This window comes from Heterodontus francisci, chromosome 2 (assembly GCF_036365525.1).
Source record: "Heterodontus francisci isolate sHetFra1 chromosome 2, sHetFra1.hap1, whole genome shotgun sequence".
In the NCBI taxonomy this organism is placed as follows: Eukaryota; Metazoa; Chordata; class Chondrichthyes; order Heterodontiformes; family Heterodontidae; genus Heterodontus; species Heterodontus francisci.
Window position 1 is genome coordinate 161700785 of NC_090372.1, and position 21353 is coordinate 161722137.

Below are 21353 nucleotides of genomic sequence, written 5' to 3' on the forward strand. Positions count from 1 at the left end.
CCGTAATCAACCATCTCATATATTCTTTGACACAGAAAATTATAAAGATCGCAACAGCATATAAACTTTGCAATGTTAGGCTATTTTTGTCATAACAATGAGGACAGGAATACCAAACTATAATGAAAATGGTCAGTACGGACTTAAATACTGGTTTGAGAAATTAGGTTTTCAAGTCTTTTTTTTTTTTAATATCTTCGAGTGCCTTTTGCTTTAAAACATCACAAGCACAACAAAACATGTGTCTTTTGTACTCCAGACTTTATGATAAATGTTTTCTAATTCAACTTCAAAACATGCAGCATGAGATCACCTTTTATTACCCTCTTTGTACATGGTCAGCACTGCGTATTCATGAATCCATTCAGTGAAACAGGTTCTAAGTTAAACTTGAAACCAACCTGGTTAGTGATGGAAATATTAACTGCTAATAAATGTAAGACACAAAGCAGTGCATTGCCACAGCAACATTTACACAAGCAGGAAGATAAATGCAGCATTTGATTTGAATCCTTCTAGCATTTACATTAATGTATTTTGCATGTACGAATAGAAATTCTCAGGTTTAAAATTATAAATCATATCACCCTCAACTGATTATTACATTGTTTTTATGTAAAGAAATGGTTAGTGAAAATTATAAGCACATTGGAAAAAAAAACTTACCTCAAAATCAAATATTGTAACCAACTTTACTAAAAAAGCAAAGAGGAACAGCAAAACACAATGAAATGCATCTATATGAGCAGAACACTGATATCAGAAAGACTAATGCAAGAATTGCTTACTGACCTTGTTGTAAAGCCACACCAACTCTTTTACTGATTTCTCCGGATAATTACTAGAAATGCCTAATGGAAATGTGATCTGGTAGGAAAAAAAAGAGGCTATTATTAAAATTAGGGTGATTGTCCTGAATGACTGCTTTTTGTTGGAAGGAAACATCAGGGACTCATTTGTATGCACATAGCGTCCTGTCCGGCAGCACGTCACAGTTTAACAGAGTGAGTCATTTACCAGCCCCTTCCGGTTTTTCTTTCACCCTCCCTCTCATCTCCCGTTCAATATTTTTTGGCACAGAGATGCACTAATCCGTAAAGCACGATGAATCTAGAATGTGGCCAGCAATTATTGTCATTGGAAGTACATTTATAACCTTCAGTTTTAGTTTATTACAATAAAAATTTAAATTTTATTCACATTAACAATAGTCATGTATTATATCAATACTTAAATATTATTAGCAAGATCAATAACCTCATAGTTACTTAGTTCATTCCTAGCTCTGGATTACAGCAGATTCAATTGAATATTGTCTATTTTCATAAGCACTTTAAATGTCTATAGATGGACTGAATTAATCACCCTCACTTACCACCCCCCCCCCCCCAAAGAAAACTAAGACTGAAAACACAAAAATAAAAAGTGATAGAGCTTCAGGCATTGCATAAATTTTTGTTGCTAGCAACAGAAAATACACTACAAACAATCGAACAGTCCATTAATCACAAAGCCATTATTCAGTTACATATAGTACTGTTTTTTAAAGTGAACATGAGTTTGATCATTACGTGCATTTAGTGTTTTGTCATTGGATGTATTTATTGTATCGATACCAATATATTTATGAGGTGGGGTGGGGGAGGGGGGTAGTTGGGGAAAACAGAAAGATCACACTAAAACCAATATTAATTGCCCAATACTCAAATTCTTCATCTCAAATTGCTAACAACAATACTTCACCCTAATGTCTTTCAGGTGGCATGCTAACTGAAAGTCCCATATTCACCAAGATGTAAAAGATCCCATGGTACTTTTTTTTTTGGAAATTTGCTTTTGAGCATTCTGTCTTTAAGAAAGGCGACAGCTCCTACCTTTCCAGCTATTAATGTCCTTGTATTGCTACTTTCTAAAGAGGCAACAGTAAACTCAAATTAGCCACTGTCTTGAAAGTTACGGCCTAATTTATGGTCACTGCTATGGTTTTCAGCATAGCCATTCCACGAGTGAACTACGTTATAAAAATCAGGAACTCTGAACATTACGGTCAATAATCAGGTATTGCCTTAGACAACTGTGAGGCCTTGCATATTGCATTTCTAAAGGATTTGCCATTATATGCCCTCCAACCAAAGCCATGTTCATGTCTATTTAGTCGCTTCTCAAATCAATGCATCTCCTGGAGTTAATCGTACATCTTCTGACTCTTTTTGCCAGTAATTCAAGGGCTTCAAAAGGCTCTGTCCTTTTTCCACTCTGTTCCTCCTTTATATCCATGACTGCCTCCAAATGACCACTTTTTTGTGAATAATCTTACTCTACATTCATTAACTTCCTTCAGATTGTATGCTTACAGTGCTCCTAACCTCCAGTCTACTCCCAAGAGCTTTGATAGAGTAAATAGGGAAGATCATTGCCTCTATTAGGGGAGTTCGTTCCAAAAGCAGGAGAAAGCAGCCCATTTGATCGGCACCTGATCCATCACCTTAAGCATTCACTTCCTCCACCACCAGCACACTGGGGCTGCAGTGTGTATCATCTACTAAGATGCACTGCAACAACTTGCCAATGCTCCTTCCAAAACCACCACCTCTACTACCTAGAAGGATAAGGGCAGCAGACGCATGGGAACACCACCACCTGCCAAGTTCCCCTCCAAGCCACACACAATCCTGAATTGGAACTATATTGCCATCCTTTCGCTGTTGCTGGGTGAAAATCCTGGAACTCCCTCTCTTACGGAACTGCGGGCGTACCTACATGAGATGGAATACAGCAGTTCAAAAGGCAGCTCAGCACTACCTTCTCAAGGCTGATTAGGGATGGGCAATAAATACCGGCCTTACCAGTGCCGCACACATCCCGATAATGAATAAAGAAAAAAACGAATGATCAATTTAAAATGGTCAGCAAGTGAGAAGAGAGGTTAGGAGACATTTCTTTGTGCAACAAGATGTTGGAGCATGGAATGCTTTGCCTCAAGAAGTGGTTGAGGCTAGACTTCATTGCACTTTTTAAGGGAAAACTGGATAAATACTAAAAGCAGAGGAAAGTACAAGATTATAGGGAGGCAGTGGGATTAGTTTAGATTGGAGAGCTGGCACAGACATAATGCGCTAAATGGCCTCCTTCTAGGTTACAAACCTCCACGGTTCTAAAGGGATTATTACTTGGTTTCAGTGGTGGATGCCTTCCAAATTTGAGACCTTGTAAATATTTAAAAGTCTGGGAATCTGGAAACCTGTGCACCCCAGCTAAACTTACAGCACAGTTTTGGTTCCAGGCACCCAAGTCCATGTAAGCACAACATTCAGAGGCTGGATATTTTGCAGTAAATGGCTCATATCCCCAACTCTCCATAATCTCTCTACCACCGAAAAGGCACAAGTCAGCAGGATGATGGGATACTCTCCACTTGCCTGGATGGGTGCAACTCTACCAACCTTCAAGAAGCTCAATACTATCCAGGACAAAGCAGTTCACTTGATTGTCCTAAACATTCGCTCATTCCACCATTGCCATGATGCATAGGGGTGCATACTATATACAAGATGCACTGTAGCCACTCACCAAGATTTCGGATATAGGAACCCCCAAACCAGTGACCTCCTTAACCTAGAAGGACAAGTGCAGCAGGTGCACGGAAAGACTATCACCTCCAATTTCTGTTCAAAGTCATACACCATACAGAGATGGGCAAATAGTACCGTTCCTTCATTCATACTGGATCAAAATCCTGTAACTCCTTACCTAGCAATATATATATTTTTTATATTCATTCCTGGGATGTGGGTGTCACTGGCCAGGCCAGCATTTATTGCCCATCCCTAATTGCCCTAAAGGTGGTGGTGAGATGCCTTCTTGAACCGCTGCAGTCCATGCACTTTCAGCACACAGACTGCAGTGATTCAAGATGGTGGCCCACCACCAGATTCTCAATGGCAACTAGAGATGGGAAATAAAATGCTGGCTATGTCAGACACCCACATCATGAAAAGGATTTACAAAAAAATTATTGACATAGGCTCAGCTATGCTGGCTGACCATGCTCATACCCAGGATAATACAATGGTTTTTTTTTGAAGAACATCTAAGAAATGCATCATTGATATTTCCCACCTTCTTTAACTAAACATAGGTCTAATTCAACAAATGTAACTTCAGAATAAGGCAGAGGATGAACTATATTCTGTAGAAAATTAGCTTCTAAGGAGTACCATGCTATAGAGAAAATCTTTTCAACAAACTATCCATTGTGGTCACAACAGCTGAACACTTTTGAGATTTGGTTTTCTAGACTTTAACAAGAATGACATCTGCGAACACATTGCTTTTCATGGGCTTTACTCTGCCCTTGTTCCAGTTGTGAATGCTATCCATACAGCAATAGATGTTATACTTGCTTGGACACCAAAGCAAAAGCTATACAAGTGATCCATCAGGAAACTGTCACAGGAATTTGAAATGAGTCATGTTAAGTTAACCTTCAATTAAACTTAAAATCTTCAAAAGTGCTACATGAAAAACTAAAAAATGTATATCAGATTTGAAACAATTTACAATTCTGGACTGAATTTAAAAAGTGGCGACACATTCTAAAATAAATCTGCTACACAGCATTATGCCAAATTTCTACAATTGCTTCCTGTACACACTAATGACAACACACTTCGAATTCTAGAAAGTAGACTGTAATCATTGAACAAAATGGAACTGCACCAGAACTTTGGGCTAAACAGTGGTTATAATGGGAGCTTTTAATTTTTACAAAGACCAAAAAAAAAAGAACAGCTCAAGTTGTAAAGCCATTGAATTTCTAGAGTGCATTCGGGACATTTTTATAGAAGAATGCGTTTTGGAACTGACAAGGGAACAGGCCATAATGGATAAGCAATGAGTAATGAACCAGAATTAGTTAACAATCTGACAGTAAGGGAGCATCTTACAAATAGTGACCATAATACGATTAAGTTTGATAATAGGTTTGAGAGGAAGAAGCAGGAGTTACAAATCAAGGCTTTACATTTAAGTAAATGAAGCACATTGAAGCAATGAACTAACCACAGTAAATTAGGCTAACTATTAATGAGTGAGCCTATAAACAGTGGGATGTATTTGAAGAAGTATTTGGTACAATGCAAAACCTATACATACCCCTAAAAAGACAAATGCTCCACTTGTGTAGATAAGCAAAAATGGTCAACAAATGAGGTGACAGTATAAAAATGGTTTCCACAAATGCAAGAAGTGGAAATCCAGTAAACTGGGAGAGCTATAAAAAGCAACAAAAGGGCTACAAATAATGAGGTGAAAAAGGGAATATGAATAAAAACTTGCAATGGTCATCAAACCTAACAGATGGGTTTAAAAATATATTAAGAGAAAGAGAATAAGAAAAGGGGAATGTGAGCCCATTCACGATTGATGCACGTGAGACTATAATGGATGTTAAAATAACAGGCTTGTTAAATGAGTACTTTGTTTTGACAGTGGACGAAGAGGCCTAAGTTAGGAGACACAGTAAGTTCTGTGGATGGGAGCTGGAAGTTGAAAAAGGAACACAGGCATACAAAGTTAGTGGGCAAAACTATGAGAGATTGAGTTCAATATGGAGAACTGTGAGGTCACCCACTTTGGATCTGACAAACAAAATTGGAATATTTCTCAATGGAAAGAGACTTGGAGCTGTGGAGGAGCAAAGGGATTTAACATATATATATATATGTACAAATTACTAAAAGCTAGTGCACAGATACAGAGGTAACAAAAAAGGCTAATGGAATGTTGGTCTTTATCTCAAAGAGGCTGCAATACAAAAGGGAAGAAGCTACACTTCAGACATACAGAATCTTGGTCAGACCCCTTCTGGAATACTGCATTCAGTTTTGGGCTCTGAACCTCAAGAAAGATTCATTGGCCTTGGAATTTGTGCAGTTTTTTAAAGTTTGTTCATGGGATGTGGACGTCGGTGGCAAGGCCAGCATTTATTGCACATTCCTAATTGTCCTCGAGAAGGTGATGGTGAGCTGTCTGCTTGAACTGCTGTAGTTTGTGAAGGGTGAGCATGCCCAAACATAGGGAGTTACAGAATTTTGAGCCAGTGATGATAAAAGAACAATCTATTCCCAAGTCAGGATACTGTGTGACTTGGAAGGGAACTTGCAGGTGGTAGTGTGTTCCCATACTTGTGCTACGGTTGTTTTTCTAGGCATAGAGGGTGTGGGTTGGAAGGTGCTCTTGAAGAGGCCTTGGTGAGTTGCTGCAGTGCATCTTGTATATGGTACACACTGCAGCCACTGTGGTGGAGGATGGTGGTATCACTCAAGTGGGCTGCTTTGTCCTAGATAGTATCGAGCTTTGAGAGTGTTGTTGCAGCTGCAGTCATCCAGGCAAGTGGAGAGTATTCCATCACACTCTTGACTTGTGCCTTGTAGATGGTGGACAGGCTTTGGGGAGTCAGGAGGGGAGTTACTCGCCACAGAATTCCCAGCCTCTGACCTGCTCTTCTAGCCATAGCATTTATGTGGCTGGTCCAGTTCAGTTTCTGGTCAATGGTGACCCCAGGATGTTGATAGCGGGGGATTCAGCGATGGTAATGCCATTGAACATCAAAGAGAGATGGTTAGATGTTCCCTTATTGGAAATGGTCATTGCCTGGGACTTGTATGTTGCAAAAGTTACTCGTCACTTATCAGCACAAACCTGAATGTTGTCCAAGTCTTGTTGGATGCGAGTACAGACTGCTTCACTATCTTATGAGTTGCCAATGAAAGTGAACACTGTGTAATCAAATATCCCAACTTCTGACCTTATGATGGAGGGAAGGTGATTGATGAAACAGCTGAAGATGGTTGGGCCCATGACACTACCCTGAGGAACTCCTGCAGCGATGTCTTGGAGCTGAGAGGACTGGCCTCCAACAACCACAACCATCTTCCTTTGTGCTAGGAATGACTCCAACCAGTGAAGAGTTTTCACCCTAATTCCAATCACTTCAATTTTGCCTGAGCTCCTTGATTACACACTCGGTCAATGCTGCCTTGATGTCAAAGGCAGTCACTCTCACCTCATCTCTGGAGTTCAGTTCTTTTGTCCATGTTTGTATTAAGGCTGTAATGAGGCCTGCAGCTGTGTGGCCTTAGCAGAACCCAAACTGAGCATCAGTGAGCAGATTATTTGTTGAAAAAATATTGTGGGCTTGATTTTCAATCTAGGATTGGAAACCCAACATCCGGATAACTTCTGGGTCCTGGCCCTGCTCGATGTCGGTGTTGCTATCTTCATATGCAGATGCCCTAATTGGGCAGAGTTCTGTGAGGAAGAGGGAGCTGCCTGCTGAGCACAATCCTCAAAGCAGATGGCAGTCATGACGGGGCCTGCTGCTGCCTTGCAGAATTCAGGAGACAGGACATTGGAGGGCCAGCAGTTTCACAGCACAGAGAAGTGGCCAAATGGCCAACTACAGGTACTGCATCCCATCAGATACAAAAACCCTTAGTGCCAAAAATTTTTCGTTAGAGAAAACACTGCCTAATGGCTCCCCCACATTACATCCAACAGCTGTGCACTATCGTGCACCAGATTATTCATGTTTGGTGATCTGCGATTTGAAAATGCCCTTCTGGTCCTCCCCTTCCCATTAACAAGCTCCTCAAGGAGCTTCTTTCTTCTTCTTTGGCCTCCTTGTATAGAGAGACAATGGGTAAGTGCCTGGAGATGATCAGTGGTTTGTGAAGCAGCGCCTGGAGTGGCTATAAAGGCCAATTCTAGAGTGACAGACTCTTCCACAGGTGCTGCAGATAAAATTGGCTGTCGGGGCTGTTACACAGTTAGCTCTCCCCTTGCGATTCGGTCTTTTTTCCTGCCAACTGCTAAGTCTCTTCAACTCGCCACACTTTAGCCCCGCCTTTATGGCTCTCCGCCAGTTCTGGTGATCGCTAGCAACTGACTCCCACGACTTGTGATCAATGCTACAGGACTTCATGTCGCGTTTACAGACGTCTTTAAAGCAGAGACATGGACGGCCGGTGGGTCTGATACTAGTAACGAGTTCGCTGTACAATGTGTCTTTGGGGATCCTGCCATCTTCTATGTGGCTCAAATGGCCAAGCCATCTCAAGCGTCGCTGGCTCAGTAGGGTGTATGTGCTGGGGATATTGACCGCGAGGACCTCTGCGTTGGAGATACGGTCCTGCCAACTGATGCCAAGGATTCTCCGGAGGCAGCGAAGATGGAATGGATTGAAACGTCGCTCTTGGCTGACATACGTTGTCCAGGCCTTGCTGCCATAGAGCAAGGTACTGAGGACACAGGCTTGATACATTTGGACTTTTGTGTTCCGTGTCAGTGCGCCATTTTCCCACACTCTCTTGACCAGTCTGGACATAGCAGTGGAAGCCTTTCCCATGGGCTTGTTCATTTCTGCATCAAGAGACAGGTTACTGGTGATAGTTGAGCCTAGGTAGGTGAACTCTTGAACCACTTCCAGAGCGTGGTCGCCAATATTGATGGATGGAGCATTTCTGATGTCCTGTCCCATGATGTTCGTTTTCTTGAGACTGATGGTGAGGCCAAATTCATTGCAGGCAGCCGCAATCCTGTCGATGAGTCTCTGCAGACACTCTTCTGTGTGGGATGTTAATGCAGCATCAGCAAAGAGGAGTTCCCTGATGAGGACTTTCCGTACTTTGGTCTTCGCTCTTAGACGGGCAAGGTTGACAACCTACCACCTGATCTTGTGTGGAGGAAAATTCCTTCTTCTGAAGACTTGAACGCATGTGAGAGCAGCAGGGAGAAGATGATCCCAATCAGTGTAGGTGCGAGAACACAGCCCTGTTTCACACCACTCAGGATAGGAAAGGGGTCTGATGAGGCGCCGCTATGCTGAATTGTGCCTTTCATATTGTCATGGAATGAGGTGATGATATTTAGTAGCTTTGGTGGACATCCGATCTTTGCTAGTAGTCTGAAGAGACCACGTTTGCTGACGAGGTCAAAGGCTTTGGTGAGATCAATGAAAGCAATGTAGAGGGGCATCTGTTGTTCGCGGCATTTCTCCTGTAGCTGGTGAAGGGAAAACAGCATGTCAATGGTGGATCTCTCTGCTCGAAAGCCACACTGTGCCTCAGGGCAGACATGCTCGGCCCACTTCTGGAGCTGGTTTAAAGCGACTCGAGCAAAGACTTTCCCCACTATGCTGAGCAGGGAGAATCCACGGTAGTTGTTGCAGTCACCGCGGTCACCCTTGTTCTTATAGAGTGTGATGATATTGGCATCACGCATGTCCTGTGGTACTGCTCCCTCATCCCAGCACAGGCAAAGCAGTTCGTGGAGTGCTGAAAGTATAGCAGGCTTGGCACCCTTGATTATTTCAGGGGTAATGCCATCCTTCCCAGGGGCTTTTCCACTGGCTAGAGAATCAATGGTGTCACTGAGTTCCGATTTGTTGGCTGTTCGTCCAGCTCATCCATGACTGGCAGAGACTGGGCTGCATTGAGGGCGGTCTCAGCGACAACATTTTCCCTGGAGTACAGTTCTAGGTAGTGCTCCACCCAGTGGTCCATTTGCTTGCGTTGGTCAGTGTTCGTTTCCCCTGATTTAGACTTGAGGGGGGGGGGGGCGATCTTCTTGATGGTTGTCCCAAAAGCTCTCGATGCCATCATACATTCCTCTGATGTTTCCGGTGTCGGAGGCCGGCTGAATACGACTGCATAGGCGTTTCCAGTAGTCAATTGCGCAGCGCTTCTGACTGCTTTAAGTGCTACGGATGTTAACTTGCTGGGGGCTTTCTTGTAGTTCAACAGTGCAATGCACTTTGCGGCTGTGACAGGTTCCAGCTCTTCAAAGTGAGATTGAAACCAGTCTGCATTCTGCTTCACACATTTGCCAAAGGTGGTCATTGCTGAGCCATAGATGGCGCCTCTGATGTGGGCCCACTCAGTCTCTGCATCCCTTGTAGGAGTGTTTTGAAGGGCTTTTTCAAGTGAATTTAGAAACTTATGTAACAGCTGTAAATAAGAAATTCTGCTACTGTTGATGTGTGGGCAGCCCTTCTGCTTGGAGTGATGCAGCTTCTTTGGCTTGAGTCTAACCTTAATGCACACCAGGGAGTGGTCGGTGTCGCAGTCTGCACTGTGGAAGCTGTGTGTGATTTGAATGTTGTTTAAAGAGGCTCACCTTGTGACAATGAGGTCCAGCTGGTGCCAACTATGTGATCTTGGATGCCTCCAAGAAACCTGGTGACAGGGTTTAGTAAGAAAGAATGAGTTGGTGATGCAGAAGTTATGATAGGTACACAACTCAAGCAGTCTGTCCATTCTCATTCATCCTTCCAATGCCATAGCGCCCAAGGCAGGAGGGCCATGCGTCATGGTCGGCCCCAACCCTGGCATTAAAACCCCCAGCAGGAACAGATGTTCGGCATTGGGGATGCTACTAATGACATTATGGAGTTCCTCGTAGAACTGGTCTTTAACTTCAGGTGGGGAGCAGAGTGTTGGAGCATAGATGCTGAGTAGGTGTACTGGACCAGAGGCAGTGAGCAGTCGGATGAATAGTATGCGTTCCGAGCCATTTGAAGGTGGCTCCATCATGCTGAGCAAGGAGTTTCTGATGGCGAAGACCACTCCATGCTGTCTTGGTTCTACATGATCCCTACCCTACCAGAAGGTGGTGTAGTCTTGCTCTCTTCGACATCCGTTTGCAAGGAGGTGTGTCTCCTGAAGTGCCGCCATGTCCACATTGAGTCTACTGAGCTCATTGTTAATGATGGCGGTCTTCTGAGAATCGTTGATTTGTGTAAGGTCTTCCAACAGGCCAGGACACACAGTTCTGACATTCCAGCTTGCAAAAGGAAGGGCTGGTACCTTTTTTCCTTTTTTGGTCATGCTGTTTGGTGCGGTGTTACAGTCCACTTGTCGGGCAATGGCCCTGAGCTCCAAGCAGCTATTTTAGCAGGTGGACTGCGGCAGGACAGAACCTTACTGACTGGAGGCTGCCCGGTTTGAGGCGGGTGGTAGCTGTCCAGTGAGATGCGATGACCTCTCCCACTGACAAAGGCAACCCATGGTGCCCAATCTCTACTCCAATTGAGCTGGACTTATAACCCGTAACTGCTGCCTTCCATGTTGTTTTGGTCGCTTTGAGGTGACAATGGAGTGACCTCTCCATGGCGCATACCTGGGCAGATTTATGGAGGTTGTGAGTTGCCCAAACGTCAAAACGTCCCTCTCGGTTTTCCTGGTGGGGACCAAAGGAGTGCAGAGTATGACGTTTGGCACCGGTATGGCTGCAGGAATTGCCGGAAACATGCCAAAGGTGACACATGACCGCCTTCAGGGTTCTGCTCCGGATTTTCTGTTACGGTTTATTCCCTTAGCCTTGGTCTCTCCCGAAATGCCCACAAGACAGTGGGGTTGTTCGGGCCCCTGCTCAGGGATAGGTGGATGCTGGTGGGGTGAGGAGGTGGGAAGAGGGTGAGGAGGTGGGAAGAGGGTGAGGAGGTGGGAAGAGGGTGAGGAGGTGGGAAGAGGGTGAGGAGGTGGGAAGAGGGTGAGGAGGTGGGAAGAGGGTGAGGAGGTGGGAAGAGGGTGAGGAGGTGGGAAGAGGGTGAGGAGGTGGGAAGAGGGTGAGGAGGTGGGAAGAGGGTGAGGAGGTGGGAAGAGGGTGAGGAGGTGGGAAGAGGGTGAGGAGGTGGGAAGAGGGTGAGGAGGTGGGAAGAGGGTAGGGAGTGGGTGCGAGGGAGGAGCGAGCTTAATGGGTAGTTAATTGGAGGCAAGCAAGTTCCTGGCTGCCCCCCACCCGCCCCCCCACCACCACTCCACTCTTGCTTTGACAATCCAGTGCGTCCGGGAGGTATCGGGACACTGACATGCCATCCAGGAGCGCTATTTTCAAAGCATGCCTGTTCCCATTCTCGTCCCCACAGGCAACTGAAAATCCAGGCCTTTGTGTCTGTCTTCACAGTAGAAGACACAAGTTATATACCAGAAATTGAGGGCAGCCAAGGGACTAATTAATTACCTTTAATTTCCTCACTCTCATAGCAGCGGAGAAAAAGTATTAGAGAAACTCAAGGAACTAAAAACTGACAAATCTCCAGGACCTGATGGCCGACAGCCTAGAGTTCAAAAAGAGGTAGCTGCAGAGATAGTGGATGCACTGGTTATGATTTTACAAAATTCCCTAGCTTCTAGAATGGTTGCAGCAGATTAGCAAATGTAACTCAGCTATTCAAGAAAGGAGAGAGAAAACAGAGAACAGCAGGCCAATAGGCCTGACATCAGTCGCCAGGAAATAGCTGGAATCTATCCTTATGGAAATCTTAACAATGCTCTTAGAAAATCAATGTATCATTAGACAGAGTCAACATGGTTTCATGAAAGGTAAAACGTATTTGACAAATGTATTAGTTTTTTGAGGATGCAACTAATAGGGTCGATAAAGGGGAGCCAGTAGATGTAGTATACCTGGATTTCCAAAAGGCATTCAATAAGGTGCCACACAAAAGGTTAATATGCACGATAAGGGCTCATGGAGTTGGGGGTAACATATTAGCATGGATGGATTAGATAATGGACAGGAAGCAGATAGTAGGGATAAACAAGGGATTTTCAAGTTGGCAGGCTGTAATTATGGGAGTGTCACAAGGATCAGTGCTGGAGTCTCAGTTATTTACAATCTATATTAACTTAGACAAACACAGAGAGTAATGTGCCCAAGCTTGCTGATGATACAAAGCTAGGTGAGAATGCAAGTTGTGAAGAGGGCACTAAGTGGCTGCAAAGAGAAATAGATAGGTTAAAAGAGTGGGCAACAAGATGGCAGATGGAGAATTTTATGCTGGGCGAGAGGCCCTGCCCACTGGCCGAAAAGTCTGGGGCGAGCCTGCCTCTGCCAGGCCTGGGTAGCCAGGCCGGGATTTTTCACTCCCCAGACCCTTAATTGATCTCGGGTGGGAATTCCACCTCCTTGAGGCCGGAAGTCCCGCCTAATGGAGCTGCCAGCCAATCAGCGGGCCTGCAGCTCCTAGTCTCAGCAGCGCCACCGGAAGCAGTGGCCACTGCTGGGACTACACCCAGCTAAGCTTTTAGGGCCTCACCGGGGACAATCGGCAAGGCCCCGGCGAGGCAAGGGGATTCGTTTTGGTTGGTTGGGGGGGGTTGGGGGGGGGGGGGGGGGGGGGTGGTGGAGTGTTGTGCATTGGGGGCAGCCCTCTGCAGGGCAGAGGGTGCATGATCAGGAGGGCCCCCCCCACCCTCATTACGCAAGAGGTTTGCCTGGTTTTTCCAGGTGACGCTCTTGGGCCTTTGCCTTCTGGCTGCCAAGGGTAAAATACCTGCAGTGGTGGGAGGAGGCCCTTAATGGCAGTTAATTGGCCACTTAAGGGCCTTAATTGTTCTGGGGCGGATGGGCCATTTCTCAAAGGGGTCGGGAATGACACCCCCCTGCCTTCCACTCAATTTTACACCCCTCCCCTGCCACCAGTCCACTCATTTGGGGTAGAGTAGATTGGATAGAGTAGATAGAGAGAAACTGTTCCCATTTGTGCAAGGATCCAGAACTAAAGGACACCAATTTAAGGTGATCGGCAAAAGAAGCAACAGCGATATGAGGAAAAACCTTTTTTGATATATAAACGCAGCAAGTGGTTAGGATCTGGAATCCACTGTATGTGAGTGTGGTGGAGGCAAATTCAAGTGAGGCCTTTAAAATAGAATTGGATAATTAACTGAGCAGAAAAAAAATTGGAGGGCTACAGGGAAAGGGCGGCTGAATGGGGCTAGGTGGGCTTGAAAGCTCATCTTTGGATCAAGTGTGACACCAAGGTTTTAGACAGATTGGTTTAAGCTCAGACTGCTGCCAGGGAGAGGGATGGAGTCAGTAACTGGGTAATGGAGTTTGGAGTGAGGACTGTAGGCAATGGCTACTGTCTTCTGGAAGAAATTTCTGCTCATCCAGTACTGGATGTCGGATAAGCTGTCTGATAGTTTAGCAACAGTGGAGGAGTCGAGAGAGGTGATGATGAGGTAGAGCTGGGTGTTATCAGCGTAAACGCGAAAACTAATGCTGTGCTTTCAGATGATGTCCCCGAGGGGCAGCATGCAGATGAGAAATGGGAGGGGGCCAAGGATAGGTCCTTGGGGGACACTAGAGATAACAGTGTGAGAGCAGGAAGAGAAGCCATTACAAGTAAATGGAATTGAAATTAGCCTTGATCGAGCTGAATGGTTGAACAGGCTCCAGTTCTTATTTTCCTTCAAATCCACCTTAACAGGCAAGGGAGTAAGAGCAAACCTATTTAAATGGCACAGTGAAATATTGCTTCACCAAGGAGACCACCATAGGTTCAAATTAGATTTGAAGGTTTCCTTTCAACATTTATTTTGAAAGGTGTCGGAACTGAAATGAAATGATACACAGATCAGAGGAGTGACTTGGCTCCTACATCATGAATAAATGCGTACAAGTCCATCACCACATCCAAGTATATCTTGAATGAATCCCAGGATTTTGCCTCCCCTACACTACATGGAAGGCCATTTCAAGTGTTCATTCTTTACATGAATTGTGTATTCCCAACAGCTGTTCTAAGTTGTCCTTTCACCTGTTCAAGTCTATGCCACCTTGCTCTATTGCCTTGAAACAGTATTCTAGATTTACCTTTAATATCTTCTTTAAGTTCCCTCCCAGTCACTTCCCTTCAAGTCTTACACAGCCTGGATTCTTCGTTCTTTCCTTGCAACTCAATCCTTTGATGCTAAAGATCAGCCCTGTAGCTTTCCTCAGCACCACTTCCACAGCAAGAATGCTTCCCTTATGTCTTGATGAACAATACTGCACAAAATAATCAAGGTACATACTAATTTTAGCTAGAGATGCTCAGGTTTATTTTCTACTTATCCAGCAACATAATGAAGCATTCAGTTTTCTTTGTTCATTTGCTGCTCCAGAGTAATGGAAGGCTGATTTGACTCACCCTCAATTTTCTTTTCCTTTCCCCACTCTATCTGAGTAGTGTAGTTCCCTTCGGGGACTCAGCATTTGTAGTCTGCAACCAATTCTTGGGAGGTCTGAGCAACCTAAAATTGCTCATAATATGGCATGCAAAAAGACAACAAAATGGTTCCTCTGAGAAACAGAAGCGTAGATGTGAAAATGGGTCAAATGTTGCAGTAAGGCATTCCAAGCCATATTAACCATAGCAGAAAGGTGCAGCAAGAGATTGTTTTCTGATGTTACAGATTAGCCTATTCATGCAGTCATACATTAATTTGCTTAAAATACATGTTAATGCCCCAAATCTAGGTGGCGCAGTGGTTAGCACTGCAACCTCACAGCTCCAGCGACCCGGGTTCGATTCTGGGTACTGCCTCTGTGGAGTTTGCAAGTTCTCCCCGTGACCGTGTGGGTTTTCTCCGGAGACTTGCAAGTTGATAGGTAAATTGGCCATTATAAATTGCCCCTAGTATAGGTAGGTGGTAGGGGAATTGAGGGAAGGTGGGGATGTGAGAGGGTAATGGGATTAATGTAGGATTAGTATAAATGGGTAGTTGATGGTTGGCACAGACTCAGTGAGCTAAAAGGCCTGTTTCAGTGCTTTATCTCTAAATAAATAAATAAAATAGTAGACAGAGGAATGTAATTTGCAAATATCACAAACAGTATTATTATTTGGCTATTTGGGTAGTATTATAGAAGCTTTATCTTGTAGCTAATGCCCAGCATCAACCATTCTTAGGTCCTAGATACCGAAATGGAAAATGTTCCATTCCCCTTTAGAAATTTATCTCAACAAACATAGGTTCACTAAGATCCTTAGTGATTATTTTTCAGATTGACAGTAACTTGAGAAAAGTATCTGTTGAATATGCATTGGAAGACCACCTGAACAGCCCCAATGTTAAGTGGAATATTTTACTGTAATTACAAAGTAACCTTTTTCTCAACAAATCACAAAATTATGTAGTTCAGTTTTTACAGTAAAAAAAAGACTTGCATTATCCAGCACAATTCACAACCTCAGGATATCCTAAAGCACTTTAAGTCTAATTAAGTACTTTTTGAAGTGTAGTCACTGTTGTAATGTAGGAAATGCAGCAGCTAATTTGCACACAGCAAGGTCCTACAAGCAGCAGTGCGATAATGGTCAGATAATCTATTGTAGAGGGACAAATATTCGTATGGGCATATTTGGAGAACTCTTTTGCTCTTCTTCAAAATAGTGCCATAGGATCTTTTACGTCCACTTGAGAGGGCAGACAGTTAATGCCTTATCTAAAAGACGACACCTCCGACAGTACAGCACTTTGAGAACTGCACTGGAGTGTCAGCCTAGACTTTGTGCTCAAACCTCTGGACTGGAACTTGAACCCACAACTTTCTGACTCAGATGCAAAAGTGCTACCGACTGAGCCATCATCTGACACTAATAATGTGGTATGTTCAGCATGGAGGGATGCACAAATATAACTTTCAAATGTAGATCAAGTTGCATTGTACTGGCTCTCAGATATGAAAACTTGTGCTGCATCTTCAATGACCAACCAGCACAAAGGTTAATTATTCCCAAACATTTAAAAGACAAAGTATAGCCTAATTACCTTGACTGAAAGAATTATGGTAGCTATAGAACTGCCAGAAATTCCCCTTTTCTCTTTTTAGTTGACTGTAGGATTAAGTTTACTGAAAATCGTTAAGATTGTAAATTTGGAACTGCTGTTTGGCCAGGTCTTTTAGCAATGTTGGGCTGACAGTATATGCCAGAATCAGTATAAATGTGAGGCTAGCTATAAGCAGGAAAATGCTATTGCATCAGTTTTGTTTTCCAACAGTGGCCATTACATACATTGGTCGCTTACAAAGTAGCAATTTTACATGTTTTTTGACAAAGAAACAGGTAAAAATGCATTTACTAACAAATCTCCACCAGTGTTGCTCATGGTGTTAGGATATTCTAACATACAGTAATGTAAAAGTTAAACTGGCTTTTGTACTGTAGGAGTGCTAGTGATATTTTCAGCCTTGAATCCATAATTATGTGTATATTTAGTCAGAAACATCAATCAAGGCCAATCATCGAAAGTTTTTTTTGACTTTGTAGTTAATTTTTTTTTTAAAGCCCATCATACAGAGCAGCATGGTAGGGAAGTTGTTCCAGATATAACATGCCAAAGTACAGGGATTGTGAGAGTGTGATAGTAGTGCTGAGATGATGATCCTGGTGTTTGAGGTCCATGATCATGGGTGTGGCAGCACTGTGAAAGGTGGGCAGATGTCAGGATCAGGGAGAACCTACCGACTGTGCGGTGGGAGTGTAAGTTTAAGATATGGCAGCACTGGGGTGGCAGTGTTATAATGCGGGAGTACTGAAGTGGTTGCAGGTAGTACTGAAAAGCATGATGATGGGATTCCCTTAGAAATGGGCAGAAGTGGGGATGGTATAGGTTGTGGGAGCACAAAAGGAGGTAAGAAGGAAGGAGGAGGAACTGGAAAGATACAGGTGCTGAGAGAGGGAAGGGGCTCTGGTCATTGCAGGGGGAGGAGGAAAAATGGTAAAGGTCCAGAGATGCATCCAAACGTGGTAAAGACAGAGAGAGATGATAAATTTTTCATAGGGTTTCTCCAGCAGCAACTGAAAATGTTATTTAATGCATTTTGAAAAAAAAACATTTTTCAACACATTGGTGCCATTTGACATCATCTATAGCACCTTAAATTTACCAGACAGACACTCATGAATGCAAACCTTTTCTGGCCATAAGTATCCTAAGTGAAAGGAAGTTAGGCAGCGTCAATTTAATTTTTGGTGGACATTGATGCATAATGCAGAACCAGTCCTAATTTAGCACTAATTTGACTATTTCATGCCAAAGAATGACTGCTGTGGAAAAAGGGGAAGTGTTGCCACACTGGTGCAGCAGGGACCTGATTTCTGAGGAGCATCGGTGGGGCACAGTAGAAGGAACTTTACAGTATTTGATGGTGGGCTGGATGTCTAAAACAGAAGGTGCTTCATTGCCCAGCACTAACATCCCTCACCTCAGCACAAAATAAATTGGTTTTGGAACATGTTTCAACTGCATAAATCTGTCGATCCATTTTATACAGCTGCACGGTTATTAATAACCTGTGGTCCAATTCCTAGACTATGCATTAAAACTGCTGTTTGCTTTTCTCTGCCTGCTAGATTTTTGCCTTGAAAATGCTCATGCAGCCTGTAATGAACTGTTATCTAGGTATTCCCACTACAATGACTGAACACATACCACAGAGAACAGAAGTATGTCAGTTCTTTTGCCACGCTCATCCTTCTTCTTTACTTTCCTTCTCACTGTTAGTCCAGAACTAGGTCTTCACCCTGGGTCACTGTCACAACTGAGCTCCAAGTCAATTTCTGTACCCTTAATTTGATAATCAAGAGGAAATCTGGCAGAAAGCAGAATCTGATTAGGTGTAGATTCCTTTTCAATCTTATCTCCTGTTCTAGTGCTGATCCTAACAAAGCAGATACAAACTTAGACATCTTCTTTCTAATGATCCTACGGTATGAATGAATTTAATCATCTAATATCTATGCGACTGCTCACTTGAGTGTCACCGGACAGCAGCGTTCATAATCAGATTTTCTGTATACGAGCTGGCAAATAATTTTGCTCCTTTTTTCTAGACCTATTCTACTAATACTTTGTAAACTCTAAAGTGAGGGCAACAGAAACCCTGGTGAATAAGGGCATTTCAAAGGCAACCCCCAAGTGCCTTGGTTTCCTTTAATATTATGCATTTATTTTGCTCGGGATCCCATTAACCAGGCACCAACTGATGAACAGCTTCTAACAAGAGTAAATTTATACTGATTTGATAAATGTTTGTATTGGATTGAGAAAAGTAAAACCTTGCAATAATGTTTACAGTGCAGGAGAGTCATGATGACCCTTTCCTGTTCTGTTACTCAGAATTTGATTTGAACTACACCAACACCAAGTCACATTTTGTGACATAACCAAAGCAAAATGTATCACTGGCTGGACAGAGGGTGCACTGTTCTACCCAATTAAAAATAAATAAAAAATAATAAAAAAGGGTAAATGGGTTAAATTTTAAAAATGTAGTGTACTTTGATTTTATTCACTCCCCTTTTCATTTTCCTTTAGGATCTATCCACCAATGGGTGCAATCTTTAAGAACCATGGAAGTTTACAAAACATAAAAAAGCCATCTGGCTCTATCAAATCTGCACTAGCTATGCGAGCAATTCAAAACTAATCCCAATGCCTTGCTCCCTGGAGACCCCTTGGCTTGATATATGTGTAAGAGGCTGAACAACTTTAGTGATATTGCAGCTTAGCAACAAGAACAAGATTAAATGTAACTCCAGGCTTTTTTTTTAATTATTCAAATCAAGGAAAATCCTACCCTCAGTTTATAACAGCTAGATAATCTCATTCTTTACTGTACCTCCAAATGGACTGGAGAATTTTACTTATGAGGAATGATTGGATAGGCTAGGGTTGTTTTCTTTGGAACAGAGGAGGCTGCAGGGAGACCTAACTGAAGTGTATAAAATTATGAGGAATCTAGATAGAGAATGGATAGGAAGGGCCTATTCCCTTTGGTTACGGAGTCCACAACCAGGGAGCATAGATTTAGGATAAGAGGTAGAAGGTCTGAGGAGATTTAAGGGGAAATTCTTTCACTCAGAGGGTGGAGGGGATCCGGAACTTACAGCTTGAAAGGGTGGTAGAGGCAGAAACCCTCATAACATTAAAAAAGTACTTGGATATGCGCCTGAAGTGTCATAACCGACAAGGCTACGGACCAAGAGCTGGAAAGTGGGATTAGGCTGAATGGCTGCATGTCAGTTGATACGGACACGATGGGCCGAATGTCTTCCTTCTATGTTGTAGATTTCTATGATTCTATAATTCAGTCACACATGATGAAAGATTTTAATAGGACATCTCAAAAGTGAGTATACAGTAAGATCTGAAAGATTAACTTTACTGAATGAAAAGTCATCAACCTGAAACGTTAACTCGGTTTCTCTTTTCACAGATGCTGCCCAACCTGCTGAGTATTTCCAGCATTTTCTGTTTTTATTTCAGATTTCCAGCAAACATTTCAGTCTTGTTTCTTGCACCCATAACTGGGCTCTGCAATCATCAAGGATGAGGATGTTCAAGGACACTCATCTTTCTATTAGCTGCCACCATTCTTCTCAATGGGATGTAGTAAGGCAACAGATTTTTGCTCTGACCCATTGCTTGTGGGCCTGCTTTGTTCTGGCAGAAGTTTACCATTTTTGGTGTTTAGGAATTGTAGCTTCAATTGTTGGCACCTTATTCTTCGACATGCCTGTTGCCTCTTCTGCCATATCCTTTCATAGCCCCTTAAACCAGGGTTGCTCTCTCGGCCTCATGTTGATGGAAGACAGGGGGATGTATTTGACTACATTATTGATTGTGGTGTTAAAAAATTAGGTTACTTCTGAGAGGTGTAGACCTCGAGCAGATCTGATTGGAGCCTTTAAAAGTTACGAATGACATTGATAATATGCACGTTGAAAGTTTGTTTGGAGTAATCGGATAGGGTAAATTGAGAAAACAACGAAGCTGGATGTGTGGAAGTTTCATTTTTTCAGCGGTTGATTAATCCATGGATCAGCATTCTGGACATGGTAGTGAGAATTGACTCTGAGCAGGGGAGGACGTCAGCAGGCTGGGGATCCTTAAGTTTGAGAAGCGAGTTTTTCAGTGGCTCTTTAACTGAGTACCTGACTGCTGAAGTTTCACTATTTAAAGGAATCCTGCGAGGGGTCAGAACAGTTCCATTGTACAGCTGTCAAGAGGGCCAGCTATTTGCGTGATGGAGTTATAACAAGGCAAGGCTGCCCAATGGTTCTCTGATGGACCCCTGGACATCATGCTGCAGGTTGTAAGGACCTGCAGACAGATTCTGTTCCCAGTGGATGGGTGGAAGAAGCCTGCCTCGGATACCAAGCAAGCATGGCTGGAAACGGTAGAGGAGTTAAGTGGGAGTGTGGTGCCTCACCCCTGGATGCAACGCCACAAAAAATTCAATGACCTCATCATGGCAGAAAAGTTGAGTGGCATGCCACATTCAAATCATACGCAGCTTCCAGAGTGTGGACTGCGACACCGACCAGTCCCTGGTGTGCAGCAAGGTTAGACTAAAACCAAAGAAGCTGCATCACTCCAAGCAGAAGGGCCACCCACACATCAACACGAGCAGAATTTCTTATCCACAGTGGTTATAAAAATTTCTAAATTCACTTGAAAAAGCCCTTCAAAACACTCCCACAGGGGATGCGGAGACCAAGTGGGCCCACATCAGAG

The 21353-nt window shown here is 43.5% G+C and overlaps 1 protein-coding gene across 5 annotated transcripts in view; it reads right to left on the bottom strand.

The window, feature by feature from the left end:
• Positions 1–21353, bottom strand: part of steap2 (STEAP family member 2, metalloreductase) — a 65868-nt gene that overhangs the window by 31267 nt on the left and 13248 nt on the right. For 4 of the 5 annotated variants that reach the window (XM_068013219.1, XM_068013211.1, XM_068013229.1 and 1 more), the window contains one exon: positions 793–867. The gene's annotated coding sequence lies outside the window, so the exon portion shown is untranslated. Of the gene's footprint in view, positions 1–792; positions 888–21353 lie in introns of all 5 variants that reach the window. The other variant, XM_068013201.1, reaches the window with a different exon arrangement.